The sequence below is a fragment of the Passer montanus genome, unplaced genomic scaffold (assembly GCF_014805655.1).
Source record: "Passer montanus isolate IOZ18808 unplaced genomic scaffold, ASM1480565v1 scaffold1, whole genome shotgun sequence".
Taxonomy (NCBI): Eukaryota; Metazoa; Chordata; class Aves; order Passeriformes; family Passeridae; genus Passer; species Passer montanus.
Window position 1 is genome coordinate 10,827,290 of NW_024356504.1, and position 21,138 is coordinate 10,848,427.

A 21,138-nucleotide genomic window follows, 5' to 3' on the forward strand; every position below is an offset into this window, starting at 1 on the left:
TGGCTATCTGGCTTTTGACAATGATCAAAAGTATATTCTTGGGGAAAAACATAAGATCATAAAATACACAAAGTAATACTTACCCCCAAGTATGCTAAACCTTCAACAATTTTTAGCTCTGGGTATGCCAAAGTGAAGATGATTTCAATGTATTTAATAGTCTTAAATAGTCTTGTTCAAGAGCTTGGCAACTTATTTTTTCAACTCCCATAAATTTTGAACAGTGACACATTCCTGTGTGATGTGGAGCTCTTCAGCTTAATGATACACTGTCTGAAAAACAATTTTTTGTTTGTTGTGAACTTCTACTTGCTAGTCTAACTGAATCCTCTCCAGTGCTTTTCCTGAAAGAGATATTAACTTATCAATCCCCGTTCATGCTCTCTGTGCCACTCATATCCTTACATAACATCAGGAGTTATGCCACAGGCATTTGAGGCTTGTATGCTTTTGCCATTTTATTAATTATATATCAGCAAGGTTTGCCAAAGCAAATAGGTAGGTCTGAGCGTGCCTGTGCTTTATTTCCCTCAATATCTTGGGAAGAGGATCTTTTTTCTTAGACACATTTATTTTTTTTTAATCTGTCTCCTTTTGCTATTGCAAGTCACCTACAGGTTATACCTATTCTGTACAAGATCAAAGTTTGAGAAAAGGTTGTATGTCATGCTTCTAAAGCACTAAACATTGAGCTAAATAGAATCTTGTGAATGCTATTTATTCACAGATATGATCACCTGATTTACAGGTGATTTTTCAGTTCTCTGGCCAGTGAACAAAAGAACATAAAACCTTAGGGATGTGATATATAGTCATTAATTTAAACTTAAAGACCATGTACTTGCATGTTAAGGACTTTTGTCTACAAATACAAGCAGCTGTCCAGAAATCTGGAACAGGGTGAATGTATTGCCTTTAGTTCAAACACTCTTGCCTGGATTGCAATCAAACGCTATTTTTTCCTGAACTGTTTCTGCTGATTCATTGTTACCTTACTTTGGATTGCAATGTTTAAGTGAAACATGCTGCTTTAACTGTCTTTAAATGAACTACCTTTGTGGCAGTGTTTTTAGATGGGTCTTTTGATGCCTTTTTAATGGTACATTAAAACTTAATGAATGCTGAGTAACACTAGAATCCCCATGGAAGCACATATGGTATCTACATTAATACTGAATGAATGCATAATGATCGGTAGAATTTCAGTGATTTCCACATGAATCAACAGTGATGAGCCACTTAGTGTTACACTCAATTACATCATGTTTAATTTATGTAGCATTGTTTGGACATTATGTTTAAAACATCTTTAGTAAATCATTGAAACTCTAATTGAGCCTCCATTTCAGGGCCAAATTGCAGTGTAAACATAAAATTCATTTTTTTAACACAACAATTAATTTATGTTGAAGCCCACTTGCAAAGGGTCAACAGTTTGATATATTCTCACTATTACTTCCTGAAAAGTGGAATCCTAGTATGGAAACAAATTTCAGTAGCTGTTAAATTGTTTCTGTTCCCTTATGCAGCCACTGGACACTGGAAATGCATTCATTCCCTGAGCTCTGGAAACAATGGCAGTACTTCACCTGCCCTATTTGAGTGCTGCCAAGTAGTTCAGAAGATTTTTCAGGTCAGAGTATCTTGCCCAAATCTATGCAGCAGACTCAGAAGAGTTCTCCACAATGCCTGACTAACACCACACACCTCTCATGTTTGGGAGGCCCTTCTGGCACATCCATGACTCCCTTGCAGCAAGGTGTACCAAGAGAATTTGACCATGGCATCATCTGCCAGAGGTAGACAAAAAGGTGGTGAGGGAACCTACACCAGACACTGTCTTTCAGCTGTTCTCCCACCTTGTGCAGGACCAGGAAGCAGACATGGAGTTGATTGCCTGTGCAGAGGAATATAGCTTTGCCTCACCTCCAAAGCATCACACAGGTCTGAGGACCTGCTGCCTCACTGCTGTTCCTCGTGGTAGCACTCTGAACACGGGCTGTTGGTTGGCCCTGGGGTGAAGGCTGGAAAAAGCTGCCAGTGGCAGCCCTCCACTGAAATCTTCCACAGTAATCACTACAGCAAAAGTATTTAAACAGGGTCCAGACTTACCAAAGGATGCTGTGCTGGACTCTGCTTTTCCAGACTGACTCCTCATGGAAACTAGAGATACACAGAGGTCTGATCATAGCCAAAAATAATACAAATAAAGTGCTTTGTAAGAGAAAATGGAAATAAAATATGCATACCTCAAACCTCCCTAGGAACAGTAAACTCCTTGGCTTCCACTTTTCCTGATACTTTTTAACAGATAACACACTGACACACTGTTTCTGGGGGTGTCTGCTTGAGCTGGTTTTGGACAGGTTCCGTAGCAGGTCTGTAAAGATTCATTCATAGAATAAAGTTTTTGAGTTTGCCTCTTTTACCCAGCTCAGTTATTCAAAGAGCCATCTAAACTGGTCTGACTTGTGGCAGAGAAGACACTGTCTCCCACTGCTCCAGAAGGGAGTAGTTGCACACTGTTCTCAATCCTTCTTACTGGTAGTTCAGGCCAGCAAGGTCTTATCAAGGGTCATTTTGACTTTAATATTCATCCTTAAATCTCTGTCCCAAATACAGTAAGCTGGACAGGTCTTGGCTTAGGCGAGTTTTAGTTCTGTGAGGTTGTCCCACAGCTGTCTTAACAAAGAGGACTAGAGGGAAAGAGGACTGTGTTAGGAGACAAGATCCTACCAGCTATTTGCAAACAAATCCATTAATTTATTTTTAGCTTCAGCAGTTTTTTCTGTTTTGGCTTTTAGCACTAGGCACCACATCCAGTTACTTGAGTTTATAGAGGATTTAACAGCTATGAGTTCACAAAGCTATAATTTTAATTTGCTGTTCTTTTTAATCTGCTCTAAGATTATCTGATCACTGGCAAGGCATCTGACAAACAGCTGACCAGCAACTTTGTTAGAATATCCATAGACAAAGAACTTTATAATGATAATGATGCTAACAATACCTGCTCTCATTTCTCTGGATTGCTGAAAAATGCAAATGCAGACCTTTAATGATTGCAGCTCGGGGCTTTCATTTCTGACAGCAAAGTGAGAGAAAAAAAATTCCATCCTAAGAAACTGTAAAAGAAGCTCTCAGAGGTGGGGTTGTTTGTTGTTGTGTTTTTGGAGGGTTTTTTTAAATTATAATTCACTTCATTATTGTTAAAGGAATTTAATAAATGAAGTATAAGGCAGAAAAGATTCTTATGGAGAACCTTTTTATTTTGCTTTAAAAAGTTCTTTTTTGATTTATGTTGATCTCATGATTCAGGAATTCTATGCCATGCTAATTTAATTCAGTTTTAATTTGAATTGAATAAAATATATGCTAGCTTGCTGGCTATGATGATAAAATGCATGTACTGCTTAAAGAGAAAGTGTTTGAAATATACCAAATAATCTGAAATGCAATTTTCAATGTATGCCTAATAGATTTTAATTATGTAATTATTTTTAATTTTTTTATGTTGCTGTGTATTTTTAAAACCTGCCAAGTAAGAATATTTTTTAGAATTAGATGCAATGAGGTTATAATATTACTGTAGCCTTTGGAATAACACCAATATAAGGAACAGTAAAAAAAACCAATTGAATGTATGCCTCGAGCTACATGATGACTGTTCAAACAGACTTCACAGAAAATTAGATTTTCTTGACTAGTGTTGTGGTTACAGTGATATAATTCATGTTTCATAACTCTGAAGAAATAATGAAGACATTATAACCAGAAATGTGTCAATTTGAATAAATTTATTATGAATTGCTTTGGTTTAAAAGCTCCCAATATGTTATAATAGAAGCCTACGTTCTTGCTTGAGAGCCAGCCAAACTGGGGTTTTAATATTTTAACAAATCACTTAACGGTAGATTTTTCTCTCCAAATAAACAAAAGGAGAAATGTTCTGAAGGGACTGTGATAATAAAAGATATTAAAATATAGCTTTCTTACTCCCCATGGAAATTCAAACAGCTTTTGCCTGAATCTAAGTTGCAATTAGGCAAAATTCAGCCCATGCAAGAATTAACTGCCTTCACCCATTGCTGAACTGCAATTACATTTGGATCAAATGCAACATTCAATGGCTACCTCCAGCTACACTGCAAAGTACCTTCTCCAAATAAAACCATGCAGGCTGGGAATGTTAACTGGAATTTGGTTAAGGGACTTGCACAAAGTCCATTATATCAGTCAGTAAGTTTCATGTATCATCCTCAGGGGTACCTCTTGGCTTTAATATGATTAATAGGTAGTGTTTGCTCCGTGGCCAGGGCTTGACAAAATGCTAAAATGGGCTTGAGGCCTTGAAGAGCTACCACAGGAAGAAGAATCCTCAAACTCACTTTGTCAGGTCCAATTCTTTAAGAGACTTTGAATGGTTTGAACTTTTACCAGTAGGCTTTTTGCCAGATTAGTTACTGTCTGTCCTCCCACAGCCCATAATGAGAACACAAGAACCATAAAGCTACTACAGATTCTTTGTCATGTGCTGTGGTAAATTTGACAGAACTGTGCCTGTGTGCTTAGTCCATCTGTGGGATGGGTATGTCATCTTGAGTGATCCAGTAGCACAGAAATCTAGTCATAAGAAAGTATGCCAAGTTTAGAGTGGATGTATAAAGACCCAGACGTTATAGAAAGGGGATGTATTAGTCCAGCAGTTCTTCCTGATGGATAGGATGAAAGCTAAAGTGGGATTGAAGTCCAAAAACTTCACTGTCTTATAAAGTAAGTTCAAGTAGTGTAAAAAAAAGAAAAAAAAAATCTGCTTTCTCATATTATAATTCTGAGACAAATATAATGGGTTGGGATAAATTTATGGACGAGGACGAGAACACTGAAGGTTGAATTTGAAAGGGCTGAGTGGATATAATAATTTTCTTAATTTTAGATATGATCTCAGTTTGTACTCATTCTTTCCAAATACTTCAGATACACCAAATGTTAAATTTCTTTGAAGTCAGGTGAAAATTATTTATGAACTTGTTCAGTAGCCAGCATTTTTCTCATTTTCCCCTTGCCCCCCCACCCCAAGGGAAATTCTGCAAGACTTTTTGACTCTTAAACAGAATTTGTAAGGTCACTATGTGTAACATAATTGTCTAGAATTATCTTCTATTTTGTTTTTCATATACTGTGGAGTATCTCCTTCATAAATACACAGAAGTAAAATAGATAGTTGCTTACATTTAGTGTTATGAAGTTGTTCTACTTGTCATGGTAAAATTATGACTATTAGAAAAAAAGAAAATTTAAATTCTAGTAGGTACTTAACAATTCCAGAGCACAGCTTCAATAAACATAAAATCAAAGGAAAAGGTACTTTTTTATCCAGCTCAAAGGAAAAATGCCTTTTGGACCAGATTTAAAGCTGATTTATTGTTTGAAGTGGCTAAGTATTAATGCATTTTACCTTTTTTATTTTTAGAAACAAGAATCCTTCATTATACAAAGAAGGACAGCCTGATTGTTAGAGTACTAATTTTGGACTCAGAGTTTGCATTTCTTACTGAGCCACAAATTCCATTAGATTTTGAGAAAATCACTTAGCAAATTAATTGCACTGTCTAATTTTCAACAGCAAACAGAGATGTTTAAGTAAGAAGACAGTTCTAGAACCTAAGGTTTTCTATGTATCCAGAGGAAACAAAAAGTTTTTCTGGGATGCTTGTCAGTGCTATTCCCCCTGTGTTTTTTGGTTGACATCTGGAGTTTTCTGTTTCGCACCTTTGTGATGGCCAATCTGACACGGTATAGTTGTCTAAAGTCAGGTACTCTGAATACCCTCTTAGGGTTAATTTTTAAACCTGTTCAGGCACATAAAGATGCAAACACTTACTCATCCGTATGAAGGGAATAAATACATTAAAACATTAGGTGCACTGATGTTGTGATAATTAGGTCCGTAATAAGTGCTGAGATTGGCATTGTTAGATAGGGTTCCTGAATTACAGAGATTTGCATTAATAACCTTTTAATATAATAACTTCAAGTAGTCAGCACAATGCTTTTAAAATATGAACGGTAGGTTGGTTTTTCAAAGGTTTGTTGAATATCTCAATTCCTGAATATAGATTTCTTGGAATAACTCTTGAGACAGAGAAAATGACCTTCTCTATGTGATTAATTCATTCCAAAGAGTGCTAAGTGTCCTACCAGGTGATGTATTAAAATGGTGGCGGGTATGTTATCATACAGTGGCACTACCTCCAGAATTCCAGCTGGACTGATGAGCATTTGTTTGGTTTCTGTCATTTGGCAGAAACACAATGACTCCATCATCAGGGTTCAGCAGAGCTTTCCGTTTCAGAGCCCATTTTCAAGGCATTCTAAATTGCACATGCACAGGTAGATTGATTTGGAAATTGCTTTGCTCAACCAGGGCTGGTGCAAATTTGGGGGTGCAAATCTGGGCTAGGTTATTCCAGTGATTTTGGAAGAGAAAAATTCCTCCTTCCCTCACATGTATGCAGATATGCATATGAACACATTTCAAATTTCTTACTGTTCCCAGAATTAGAGAAAATCTCCTTGGATCTGATGAAAGCTTTCAAAATCCAGTTTCACACTGCAGTATGCCTGATGCTCCTAGACTTTGTTTCTTAAAGCCACGGCTAGTTTTTTGCAAGCTGCATATTACAGAAGCAGAAAAGAAATAATATGAGTGAAGTTTAGGCACCTAAATACAAGTGACTGGTGACATATTTAATACCCAATGATATCTAAAACATCCCCACAGGACAGACCTGTGTGACATAGGCTGAACAGGAAATCTGTGCCATCTTAGGACATGGTAGAATGGGGATCTAAATTGGTATGAAATATTTGCATTTAGGCAAACAAATCTCTTTATATCAATTCTTCCAAAACCAGAATTAATTTTGTCTCTCAATTGCATACATCAGCCTTGTACCCTAATAACAAAAGTGGAGTGCTGCATGCCTTGAGTCTGACCAGGTATGTTGTTTCTTTAAGTCCAAAAGAAATTTACACTTCCTTTTAGCATGTATCTGGAGACTCTTACTGTGCTTTGTTTGGTTCTACTGTTTCAGTGTCCTTGGCAGCAGCTCAGAAATAGATGGGACTTATGAGTGGCATGGCTGTTTATAAAAAGTCATTTTAGCTCTACATTTCTTGTTTTTATCTTTGTTTGTGGTTGGGTTGGGTTGGGTTTGTTTGGGGTTTTTTGTTGTTTGTTTTTTGTTTTTTTAATGCTTGTATTTTGTTTCCCACTACACAAAATTACTAGTGTTAAAGGATCTTGAATCTGATTTCCCAACAACTCACATTAGGGAAACAAAACTTCTATGTGCTGGATAAACACATGGAATACCAGATAGCACATTCGCCTGCCACCTTCCTTCCATAATAATTACATGTTTTTGTGCAGTATTCTGAAAGCATGTGAGGTCAGAAATTACATTTTTTGTGTAAGGTGGAATTCCAAAAATAGGGCTGTAAAAAGTATCAGCAGTACTCTGCTGTTGTGAAACAGCGCCTGTTTAATTTATCTAAATGGTTAATAATTTATGTGATGTTTAAAGTCATCCACTTGTCAATTCCCTTCCAGAAGATTACATCTAGTGCAGTAGCTGTAGTGGTTCTGGGGGTAGTTATGGACAAATGAACCACATAATATACTGCTGCAGTTATTTCTGGAAGTGAGCGCACCGCCTCCGACTACCATTAGATGCAGATGTAGCCACTGTAACCCCCACGTAGGCAACACTCACCCTGCGCTATTACAGTTCTCTCTAGCAAGGAACTTTAGGCCTCAGTTCAAGGTTGGTCAGTGCAGATTGCATCACCTAATGCATTGTTTATTACAGACGTTCTGTGTGACTGATTTCATGCAGCCCTAGTGCGAGGGAGCAGAAGCCACATGTCACATGTCTGACCCGCAGCTCACAAGCCCTACATGCCACTCAGTCAACCCTGCACTGAACCTCATTATCTGCTCTTGGCTACAACAACATTTCAGAAATCACAAGCTCTTGATTTGATTTAATTTGATAGATTTGAAAGGTATCATTCTTATTATAAAAAAACCTGCACAGGATTTCATTCCAATCTTGTGTTAGAGTTCAAGGCAAAATTCTATCAGGGGATGTTCTGACAGAGCTACCACAGGGAATCACAGAACTTGCTATTGAAATAGCAAACACTGTTGTCAAAGCTGGCTATAAAATCCATCTCTCTACTCAAGTTTGTTACAAAAGTATGCTAAAGTATTCATGTTTTTCAATTGAACCTCCAAAACCAAACAACAACAGAAAAGAAGTGCAAATCTGCTTCTTGATAGTAAATGAAGAAAAAAGGAATGTAGTGAGGGGAAACACTGGATTTTTACTGTGCTGTGGTTTGTGTAGCTGTACACCGAGTTTCAGATTAGGTTGAAAAGCAGCTTGGGGAAATGACTGAGACTGGTGGTACTGATTTAATCCCTTGGAACCTTTTCCTTACCTGCAATAGAAGACACACATTTTAACAATAACTGTAAACTTAAAATTCAGTTCAAGCTCTAGTAATAGGGAAGACTCCTCACAAAACATTCAAGCACAGATACTTTTCAAAGACTTATGCACTGCTGCCAGGAAGTTAGCTACTGGTACCTCCACTTGTGGTCACTGGATAAATTTGGCTCTCATGAAGTACTTGAGCCCATTTTCAAAGTTATAAATGGGCTTTTGAAATGCTCAAGAAGGGGAAAGAATGCACAGCTCATTGTATGAGGTTCATTTGTTCAACACATTTTAAGTCCATTGAGATAATAAATACACATAAATTGGCACATGCCTTTTTTACAGAACAAATTACTTTTTCTTAGGGTGATCCTCTGTATTCTTGGGGTGATCCTCAGCATTACTGCTGATGCAATTTATTTTGGAGGGCTTTTGGAGAAAATGTTTGGGGAGACAAGACATGCCTCGTTGTAGCCTTGCACTGGAAAAAGTAGCTATTTCTGTGGCTTCAGTCTAGTACTTGAATAGAAATAATTCCTTTCTCTACTACTGCAGCTACAACAAATGATGGTGTAAAGGTAGGCTATTAGTTCTCTTAGGGCAGTGAACCTTTACATGCATATTGTATAATATGCAATATTATACATATATTGCGAGTATTTTGATAAAAAGCAAGGGAGGATGTGTGGAAGGGGACAAAAAAAACAAAAACCCACCAAAATCCTCTACAGTTTTTGAAGATAATAAGAGGTAGTTTGGATTTTTTGAACCTCCACTTTGTCAGTAATAATTGAGTTTACTCTAATTAAAGGCATAATTTTGTCACATTAATCAAGTGTTGTGATTCTAAATAGCATACAGGCTTTTGAGAACTGGAGAGCTTGATTTTCTGGAAGTGGGGTGCATACTGAATAGCTTGAATCCATTGCAATTTTTCTCAGTATATATTTTAATTTTACTTGATAAACACCTGGATGTGATTATGACTAAGAAAGGTAAAAATTAAGACAGGGAATAAGCCTACTGAGTTGAGTATTGAAGAATACACAGAAATTTAGTTTAGTCTTCTCTCCCCTTTGCTCTCAGAACCAGCCTTAAAGGTGCAAAACTTATTATCCAACATAAACAGAACAGACAACTGGGGATACAAGCATCAAATAGCTAACCCAGGACATTGGGAAATGGTAAATCTAACAAGAACAACTGTGCTGCACAAGCATAGCAATTATCAAATAAACACACTAGACAGCTTAAGTGTATTTATGATGAAAAGGAAACCAAGTCACACAGCTCAACAAATGGTTTGGTGTTGGGTCTTAGCTGAAATGTGCTGGTCTTTTAATATCAGCTCTACTAACTGTTCAGAGATTACTGGGTTTGTACTTGTTCAAAGAAGGAGTTAAAAAAGGTTACACTTGAACAGATTCTAGGTCAAATGCTCTCAGATATCTTTAGCCAAGCTCAGGAAACCATTTTTATTCTTGCAGTTGTTTGCAAAGAGAGACAGTAAGGCAGGAGAACTTTTAGTTTCACATTTTCATGCATACAACATTTCCAGTGCCTACACTGGAACAATCACCTAGGTCCTTCTGTGCCTCAGTATTCCACTGACTGCACTCCCCTCATGCAATGCTATTCCCAGAGAAAGCACTGGCAGCAGCAAGCATCAGGACAGACTATGAGATATATAAAAAACCAATTTAAGTAAATTTGTTTCTTACAACATGCAAGTGAACATGACACTTTTATGGATTTTTTTCTAGAAGTGCCATTGCTGCTGCCATGACTAATTTGATTACCACCAAAGATATTTTGAAAAATAAAGTATTTAATTTATTTGCTGTTATTCATTCTAATTGTGATTTTTATTTGCCTGGCATTTTAAAACAATTACATGACTAAGCCAAAGACACAAAAACACGCCATGTATGTCAGGTTGCAGCTCTGTAACACATTGCACAGAATAGGTGAAAAGTCAAAATGTATTTTCTTTTTCTTGCTGAACTTTTTTAATGCTGATGAATATCAGCATACAATTGACACTTGCAGGTTTTTATCTCTTTCCAGTCTCAGTTTTCTACCTAGAACACCTATACCATTTCTCCTGCCTTCTATTCTTCTGAAGACAATGAGGTTTAATATGTCAGTTACGCCTGTGAATCAACTAGGCAAAAACCCACAGTGGCCTGGTCTCTGCAGTTTAATAAAAGGATAGCTTCTCACAAGAAATGAGCAAATTCAGTCAATTATCTGACACTACAGAATTCCTGATATATTTGCCAGACTTTGTCTATAAGAACTGTTAATCAACTCAGACTTTGACTTCTGCTGTAAGTGTAACAGAATGAGCTGTTCAGAGGACAAGGAATCCTTCATTTCATTGAAAATGAATGTCCTGCAAAATCATCTGTGACTCAGCCAAAATGAAAACTGCGAGTATTGCTTCTATGACACAAAAATCTTTCTCCAGAATTGAAATCTTGGCTTGCGTGTGATGATTTTTTCCAGCAGATTCAGGAAAACAGCAAAGGATTTGCCTCAAAACATTCTACATTTTTACCAGTCTCACATCTCAGTTACTGCCCCTGACCACGCCAAGGACAGTCAGAGGGTTTCTATATGGTGCTGTCTTCACCAGGGGCTTTCAGTTTTTGACCATGGAATTGACTAACCTAAACAGTACTGCCCACTCTGCTTGGTGCCATCAAACTGTTCTTCATACAGCAAGGGGTAGTTTTTATTTTGAAATCGGACGAATGCTGATAAGGACGGCCATGGAACTGCCACAGAGGGATTTGTGTACATCAAGCGGAGCAGGATCAGGCTGCTGTGGAACAGCCCTGGGCACGAGGGAAAACCTTTCCACAATGCACCGTGCTCCAGGCTGTGGCAGGACGGGAGTGCTGGGCCCTCCTGCTGCTGGCCCCAGCCTCCTCAAGAGCCGCTGTTCTGCCACAAGGTGACGGGTCTGTCCCCCGGCCTCGGTCATTCCCTCTTTCTCCAAGGCATGTCCATAAATTCCCGATGCACAGAGGGATGTGTCAGTTTAGTCAATGATTTGCCAGGCGCTGAGTCGCGTGTCAGGCCCGTCCGGCGGTGCGCGGCTGGAGCCCGCTGCCCGGCGCGGGGCAGGAGGTCACGGGCCATGCCGGGGGCCGTGCCGCCCGCCGCGCGGGGCCGGCGGGGCCGGGGTGCGGCGGCCTGGGGAGGGGGCGAAGCGCAGGAGGGGGCGGCCTGGCTCTGGACCGGCCCGCGCTTCCCTGGAGCTCAAAAGTTGTTTCCCGGCCCTGCAGACACTTTCCGCCGCTGCGGATGCGTGCGTGTCCCACCCCCCACCCCTCTTTTTATTTTTGAGGTTTCTCAGCCTGAGGTGAAAGGAGCCGGCAGTGCCGAGCCTGCCTTGTCAGGCTGAGCCAGCAGCTACTTTGTCCCTGCAGTGTCTTTCTCAGAGTGTTGGTGAGATAAAACCGCTTCAGCGGGAGCATTCCGCTGTCAGCGGTGTGCACCCCGGTTGTTACCTCTCAGGCTGTTCTTGAAGGCATTGGTCTCTATTCTTAGTAAAGGAAGCTATGAGCTGGGTTTTTCGTGAAGCAACTGATGAGTTTCGGTAGACTGAAGTTTACAAAATCTTAAAATACTGCATTACAGGATTTTTTGCTCCTCCTAAAGCAAAATATCACTTTAGATGAATCCTCACCACTTTGGTGAGGATTTTCTGTAAGTGAAGTATCTTCCTTCTGTATTGTAACCTTATTCTGATGGTTTTCCCCACTTGGTACTAATTACAATATGAAATCTGGAATGATAATAAAGAAGGCAGTAAAGTAAAATATGAGGCTTGGGGGCATTAACTCACACATGTAGAAAACTCTTGTAATATGTTGGCAGATGCAAATACATCAGGTGCTTTGGGTGCAGGTTTTCAGATGAAATCAAGTAGACAAAGTGCTCTTAAATATTTTATGTGAGAAAACCATGCACTGTAATGTACACAGCAGTCTAAACAACCACATTATTAATGTGATACTTTAAACCTGTGCATAACTGGGCTCTTAGGCAAGTACAGTAGTGATTACCTTCCCCACTCCTGCAAATGCTGGCTGGTGATACTTGTGACATAATCCTGTTTCAGCAGACAGCAACAACTGAGACATTTATTTTATGATGGAGCTGCAGAGATGCCAATAGAAAACTAACTGAAAACAGAAATGAATGGATTGCTTTGCACTATTTTCTCTTGTCAGTCACTTTGATTCCGTTCTGGTTAGAAAAAAGTTTCCATTTGTTTAAAATACTGTTGTGATATACTTGGAAAGTTTTGCTGAGAAGTTACATGTATCTACTGTTGTAATATGTGTACATAGGGAATGGCATAAACACAGGGACAACAAAATATTTACTAATGTCCTTAGAAGCCAATATAAATATATCTCTGCTCTTACTCTGCAAAGACTTGCGCATATTCAAACAACTTTATATTCAGAGCTGAATACTTGGATTGCTTTCAAGTAGTGTTAGGCACTGTATGTTAATATATTCAGCCTACTGATTAAATAAAATAACTCCAAAAAAGAAAGCTAATTGCTGCACCCAGGAAGCATCGTGGTATTAGTGCCTTAGTAGTTCATGTATTCTGGTTGGATATTGTAATTTTAACAGCAGCTGTTGAAATTATTCCTTGATATTATGTATTCTGTTGAAATAGGAGAAAAAAGAAAGGTGACAGTATTTTGGAGAACCCATCGATTCCAAATCCTTTTCCTGAGCTGTGTTGCTCGCCGTTTGCATCAGTTTTGTCAGCCAGTCTGTTGCCCAAGGCAACTTCAAGAAAAAAGCAGGTAAGATTTATAAATTATTGTTTGACAGTTTCTAAATTGGTTAAATGAAAGCTTGAGGAAAAGCTCAGTTACCTATTAAATTATTTTATTAAAATAGAGGTGTTCATATTTCTGTAATTTGGTGAATTTTTTTCTGTAGGTCATCAATGATTGTAGAAAATGAGGTTTAGAAATCTGTGACTTAAGACATGACTGTTCTCTCACAGAGTGTGTGTGTGGCTCTGCAGATTTTTCAATTTAAGTGGAACCAGGGGCAGGCAGGCAGTACTTTATGTCCTTAAATGAGAAGTTAATTTCTTTTTTCCCTTCCTCCCCACCTCCAATTACTGTCATCAGTGTTACAGAACAGAGGGTTTTAGCAGTCACTGAGCAGCTTTTCTGAAGTTCTAATTTTGCCAAGATAACAGGAAAAACCTAAATGGATGGGGAAGGAGCAGATGCTGTGTACCTGGCTATATGTCATATGCATGTGTGTTTATCTGTGTATGGCTGATGTTACTGTATTTCCATTAAGACCTTAAACTGTAAGCCAGGGTGGGCAGAAAGACCTGGCAGTATTGTTCAGACAGAGTTTCCAGTTAGTGGAGGTTAGTTACTGGTGTTGAAGATCAGTTTCACTCTTTGAAAGCTTACCTGTCTTATGCTCTCTTCTCTTCTTGAGACTAGGAGGAGTTCTGACAAGGAACATCTGTGGCATTAAAATTACTCCCTCCTTCACGCTTGTTTCACACTTGCTGTTTTGGTGGTCTGTTTTAACATTTTAAAGGGTGATATTGGAGGTGTAAGAACTTAACCTGCTGCTGGTTATTCCGTTTTTAGATTTGCATGAAGAATGTGCCTGGAAGCTGAAGTTTCTTGTAGCTGTATTTACTTTTCTGAAGCTAACCTGCCACAGCTGTTTCTGTGCACCTGCCAGAGAACTTTGTTAGCCAAGTTGTGGCTAGCACCCTAAGGAGGAGCCTTCTCCTCACTTCTCCAGTGAAAAACATGTATGTGTCTAGGAAACTGCCCTAATTCGATCTTGCCCTATTCTGCATGTCCACTATGGTGTCTCTCTATAAGCTGTGGTGTCTTTCTGGACTACTTTTATTGCTTTTGGTACTTGTCCTACAATAGCAATACTAATCTGATGCATTATGGCCAGTGTGCATCTGAATGTTGCTAATGCAGTGGGATAAAACTGTTCTAGTCTTCTTGGGCAAGGTGGAAGCATTGACTGTCTCTGCAGAGGGAGGAAAAACACTGAATTTGTAATATTATCTTTCAGAATAAAAGGACTAAAAGTCACATTTTTAAAAAGATAGTTTAAATTAGTCATGTTGCAGGCCTAAATCGCAGTCATTGTGGTAATCTTTGGACTTGAAACTGGGAAGCATGATTTAACACACAAAGGTCAACTGCTTTTGTGGCCAGTCTTATTTAACATTACTGACAGGCTTGATTGGTTAAACCAGCTGTGTTAGCTTCAGTCTTCCAGAAGGTGAAGTTCATATCTTCACTGACTTTACTTCTTCTTTCTAAAGGTTCATTTGTACTTCTTGTGATGACTCCTGCTCACGGTCCTTCCATTTCTCCTGGATTTTCATTTAAGAATGTAGTGCTCCTTCTGGTAAAAGCAGGAACAAGAACAACTGGTTTCCTGACAGAAGTGAGCTAACATAATGCTGGTGTCTGTTGGAGGGCCTGACCTGTTTTTCAGCTACCAGAAAAATGGAGAGAAATATTCTGTTACTTTTGTGGAGGCATTTTAACAAAACTGTGATTTCTGTCGCCTAGGTGTCTGTTTATGGCCATAAACAAAATAAATTATAAGGAGAAATTATACTAGGCCAAGCAGACCATTTTTAGACTCAGTATGACTGTTGTTGCATTCTTCATCTAAAATTATTAAAGTTAAGGCCAAATGACAATTGTCAAATTAAACTTTTATCTTTGAAATTCACTTTGAAGTCTTCTAATAGGTTAAAAATTACTCCGGTTTAAAAAGAGAGGAATGCTAAGCAGTTGTGCAAAGAGAAGTGAACTGGCTGTGACTTTGGCTTCCCACAGGTGGCTGTGGAACTCTGCTTGGAAATGTTTCCACCCCCTGTCCTTATTTTGTCAACTTTGTAGCAGCTCTGTGTGCAAATACATATCTGTAAACAAAAAATTTGTGAATATTACTGTTACAGTTTGATAGTTCACTAATTTTTAAGAGAAGTCAGCTAGTCTTAGGAATTTTTTTTTTGTGCATAGCGTTGACAGATGCCAGAATTCTTTCTCCTCTCTACATATGTTTTCAGTGACTCTTCTTTTAGATTGCTTGCTTTTGATTTAGTTTCTTTTTCTTCTGTGCGTTTAATTTCAAGCATAGGCAGGAAAATTGCAGAGTGAATTTCTACTTATGTCTTGTAGGTAACTATTATCAAAATGGGTGTTTCTAAAAGAAAAAAAAAAAGAAAAGATGCCTCTTCTGTCTTGTTTTTCTCTCCAAAAAAGATTTTCTGCTTCTGTAGAAGAAAGAAGTTGTCATGAATATCTGCTCTTTTATTCGTAGCACCTGTGACATCTGAAATCTTTCTACTTTGAAATAGATTATTAACGTTATTTTGAATTCTTGTTTTTCTAAGCTGAAATTCTTACTGTCTTCTAATGATCTTTTATCATAAGCCTCTCAAAACGTTGAACATGCTGCTTGAACAGCATGTTTGTGGGGTTGACTCACTGAAAATAAGTTTATAAAAGCAAATTGATAAAAGCCACGTAGCAGAATAGTGATTTGCCTCTGTGCTTGGGAAGTGGTATGTCTGTGTCTCTGAACATTATTTGGTTTGCCTCACCAACACAGCTTTCCATCTCTTTTCCCCCCTTGCAGTTTGGAAGAATTTTGTGTTATATCTTTGAATCACAGAATCGTTAAGTTTGGAAAAGACTTCCAGGATTGTTGGGTCCAACCTTTGACTGAACCACCACCATGTTTGATTCACCATAGCACTAAGTGCCATGTCCATTAGTGTCTTGAACACTGCCAGGGGTGGTGACTCTGCTGCCTCCCTGGGCAGCCTGTTCCAGTGCTTAACAACTCTTTCACCAAAAAAATGCAGAAAAGCTGGCAGCCCACAGCTTGGACAAGTGCACTCCGCTGTGGGTTGAGAACTGTCTGCATGGCCAGGTGATGGTGAATGTGCTGCTGCATCCAGAGGGTGTCTGGTCACTAGAGGTGTCCCCCAGAGAGGAGTGTTGTAGTCTTATCTTCACTGATTATCTGAATGAGGGCATTGAGCCTACCATTACCAAATTCAAAGACCATTGAAAGATGGGTTAGATTTTGATCTGCTGGAGGGCAGGAAGTCCCTGTGGAGGGACCTGGGGAGGCTGGATCAATGGGCCAGACCAGGGGCACGAGGTTCAGCATGGCCAACTGCTGGTCTGCATTCGAGATACAACAACCTCATGCAGTGCTTCAGGCTGGGGTCAGAGTGGCTGGAAAGCGGCCCAGCAGAAAAGGTCCTTGGGGTGCTGGTTGACAGCAGCTGACCACGAGCCGGTGTGTGCCCAGATGGCCAGGATGGTCAAGAGCATCCTGGTCTGTATCAGGAATAGTAGTTCTTGCAGGGCCAGGGAGTGGTGAAGGCACACTTTGAGTGCTGTGTCCATTTCTGGGCTCCTCACTTGGAAAAAGGACCTGGAGAGTGTCCAGTGAAGGGTAACAAGGCTCATGAACGGACGAGAATTCTCGTGTGTCTTGTGAGGAGTGGCTGAGGGAGCTGGCTTTGGTTAGCCGTAAGGAGTCTCAGGAGAGACCTCTCCCTGCTCTCTATAGCTCCCTGGAAAGAGACTGGAGTGAGGTGGGGGCTGGTCTCTTCTGCGGCGCCTGCAGTGACAGAGCACATGGAAGTGTTCTTAAGCTGAGGCAGGGCAAATGAATGTGTCTTGTGAGGAGTGGCTGAGGGAGCTGGCTTTGGTTAGCCGTAAGGAGTCTCAGGAGAGACCTCTCCCTGCTCTCTATAGCTCCCTGGAAAGAGACTGGAGTGAGGTGGGGGCTGGTCTCTTCTGCGGTGCCTGCAGTGACAGAGCACATGGAAGTGTTCTTAAGCTGAGGCAGGGCAAATTCACGTTAGAGAATTGAAACATTTTTTTACTGTTAGGGCGGTCAGCCATCAGAGTAGGTTGCTCGGTGGGGTAGTGGAGTCACCATCCCTGTTTTAGAGGCATCTGCATCTGGTGCTGGGTGATGGTTTAGGGGTTACAGTGGTGGTGCTTTGGGTTGATGTTGGTCTGGATAACTGTAAAGGTATCTTCCAAACTGGGTGATTCTCTGATTCTGTGAAATGTGTTCAGATAAACTGAATTTCATGTTTCGGAGTGAAAGACTTTTATCTGAATAGGCCAAAAAAACATCTTTTCCCTCATGTCCACCACAGTAGGGTCAGTTTGGTGGATGGTGGGAAATGTTGCCTTCCTCTGAGGAATCAAGCATCTGCTGCTTTTAGGTGGATTTCATGCACTCACGCAGAAAATTTAATTGTGCCTCAGAGCTTGTGTTTTCTAAGAAATTACAAGGAGGTGAAAATATAAAACACTGCACTTCTGTCTTTAATTATGATCAAAATAAATATTAGTAGGGAAAAGTATGAATTGCAAGAAATCTTATTCTGTTCTTGTTGTCTTTGGTCAGATGAACTAAGAAGAGGTTACTGTAGCTTTATGGAAGCTTAATTTTTTTGCTTTCTGAAAACAAAACCTGAATATTTTCACTGCAGTGTCAGTTCTTGCCCTGCTCAAGGATAAGCCAAAAAGTGTTTCATGACAAAAGTAGTTCAAGGTAATTAGTGCCTTGTTTCTTTAAATTAAATTAGGAGTGCAAAAATAAAACTCAAGTAAATCTCAAGGTGAAGAAAATCTGAAATTTTACCTTGCCTCTTTTGTCTTTCTTGATGTTCTAAACAAGTAGATATTTTTATCCTGTAGAATCCAAATATACTCCCACAATGTTCTTTCCAGGAAATCAGTTGTATGGAGACCTCAAATACATGTGATTATAGTGGAATTGACTTTGCTTTTTGTATTCATAAAGATTTTCATGTAAAGCTCTTTGACAAAGAAGAGCTAACAGGAACTTTATGTTTAAAAGCAGATTTTTTATTTTAAATGTGTACCGTTCTAAGTTAATGAATGATATTGAGCATTGACTGTTATAATTGGAGCACCATTTTTTTTTTACAGCTATAATTCAGGGTCTTCTAATGTATCTGCTTGAAGCTTCATTCTCCAAAACTGCATATAATTCTACTAGCAGACATACAGGGCTAAGTCTTTGGTACTTAAGTGTTTTCATGACAGATTTTTTGTCTGAAATATCTGTTTACTCTTGACTTTCAAACAGTGCGAAAACAAAAAGGGGTTTATTTTGAAATGCAATGGTTCATAAATTTCTAATCAATTTCCGAGGGTTGCAACATCTTTTCCAACCGAAAGAGGCATTACTTGAATTTACTCTGTAACTCCAGTCTGTGTATTTCTTACCAGAGTTCCTTCCAAGCTGGAGACAATTGCACATGTCCTCCTTTATAATTTCTCAAATCTTTTCTTCTTTACAGCCTCTAAACATGTATCAGTTTTCCCCATGGCTTTCCCTTAAATTACACATACAAGACTTAGGATTTTAAAGTCAGAAGGGAAAGGAAGAAGTCCTTCCAACCAGTTTACAGATAAACAGTAAAAACATTTTGTACAGAACCAACTTAAAGAGCTCAATGAAGTCTCTAATATAAGGATTGCAAAAAGGATTCACTTGGATTCCTTTTTGTGATGTTTCTTTTGGTGTTCCGCTCCAGTTGCTGTGCTCTGTTCTTCATTTATATGGTTGTACCTGCCCACCAAGGAAATATTTATTGATGTTACAGTAGATTGGAATTATTTAGAGCCCTATTAAAACTTGCTGTTTTAATGCAGGTACCTTTGTACTTTGACCAGTCATCTTAACACTGTGAGAGAAAGTCACTTGTCTACATAGGTAAAAGTCAGGAGAAAAGGTTGAACAGTTTTTGTTTTAGCAATCAGGAATATTGCCTGGTTTATACTGGAGGTGCCCTGTTACGAGCTGTCTGATATATCAGCCTGGGGAAATTTCAGAATAATCACCTGTTTGTTTCTTTTTGTATTTTACTTTATCTTCTTTACATTGAAATTAGTTGCTTTCTGTCAAACTCTACATCAGTGTTTCCTTTAACTTTGTTACTGTCCAAAAACAACTCAAACAAAAAACTGAAAACATTATGATGTAAACATTCTAACTTCACAAAAATAGCATTTCCCCCCCCATTCTAATAGGCAAAAAAACAAGGACACTCTTAACTTTTGTGGTTACTAAGATACTGCCTCTGCAAGCTTTTTGCTTAATTTGTAACATCAGGAAGGTGTTAGGCTTTAAGTTTTACAGTTTTTACTTGTATAAAATAAAGAAATCATCACTACTGTCAAAGATTTTGGTAGACATTTTGCTAGTGTTTGTCAGATTGGAATGGTTTTAACAATCCTTTGGATATTGATTGTTTTGGATTCATCAGCCTAAAAGTCAAACCTAAAGTTGCTTGTCTTTTCTTTTAGGCTAGTTTTCTCAGCACAAGAAACTGCTTCTTCTGTGCTATTTGGGAAGTTCTATTTTGAACAAGAAACCTCTGTGATGTTGCAGTAGATCTAATAACTTGTCTAGAAAAACCTCTGTAAATTTGGAAACCTTAATTTTTCCAAGAAGTGAACCTTTCATATTTTTCTCTTGAATTCTGCATTGACTGTGTGGTATTTTGGCTCTCTGATGTCTCTGTGTCTAGAGCAGATGATGATACAAAGATTATCAACTTCTTTGAATATACAAGAGACTTGTCAGTTAAAGCCAGGTGAAACTGCAGGGAACTCTCTCATGCTGCTGAGTCACTTTTGATAATTCAGCTTTATTGAATTTGACATTAAAAGATTGAACTCTCATGAATGGAGCTTGAATCCTCATAATTTTCAGGAGGAAATGAGATGTGATTGATACTAACACAGTTTTTATTTATAATTGCTCCCAGGGATGGGTGCTTTTATTTAGTGTTAGACTGGAGAGCTGGAAAGTTTGGGTCATTTTGTAGGCTCTCCATACCTTCCGTAGACAGATCCATGATTAAAGAAATTGTTATTGACAGACCTTTTTTGAGGTTTCTTCTCAGTGATGGCCTTGTGAGGAAGTGATGCTGTGTTAAGGAGGGCATGCAAGAGGTCAGTGCTGTAGCAGCAGAACACTATTGGCATCTTCCTTCTGCGGACCATTGTGTGAACTGCCTTTGATCAGAACAGATGCACGTTCTCCTCTGACTTCCTGGGACACACAGTCTAGATTAATCAGAATAGTGTTTAGTAATATTCATAAAATTAGATGAAGCCTTCAGTATTTTTGTGGGATATTTTTTCTCTCCATTTTGTTTTTCCTCAATGCTCTTTTCTGGTCTTATAAAACTTCTTTTCTTTTCTGGTCTGCTTTTGTTGTGTCATTGCCCAGTATTTTAAACACCTGTGTCATATCAGCTACTGCTATTTTTATATCATAAACAGTTTGTAGTTGCATTGAATGAGACTAGGGTAGTCAATGATTAATAGTTAAATAACTTAAATTCTACAGCTTTAGTAAAGTTGACAACTTAGATGATTCTTAATGAAGGTTTACAACCGCTTTTGAATGAAAAGGTGTGCAACAGAAGAAGCAAATACAAGGTACTTTACCATTTATTTTACAGTACTAAAAAGTGTGTAAGATGATTGAATTTTCATGATTT

The 21,138-nt window shown here is 38.8% G+C and overlaps 1 protein-coding gene across 1 annotated transcript in view; it reads left to right on the plus strand.

The window, feature by feature from the left end:
* Positions 1–13,122: 13,122 nt before the first annotated feature.
* GRB14 (growth factor receptor bound protein 14) overlaps positions 13,123–21,138 on the plus strand; it is a 58,277-nt gene continuing 50,261 nt past the window's right edge. The window contains exon 1 of the mRNA XM_039700828.1: positions 13,123–13,345. The gene's annotated coding sequence lies outside the window, so the exon portion shown is untranslated. The remainder of the gene's footprint in view (positions 13,346–21,138) is intronic.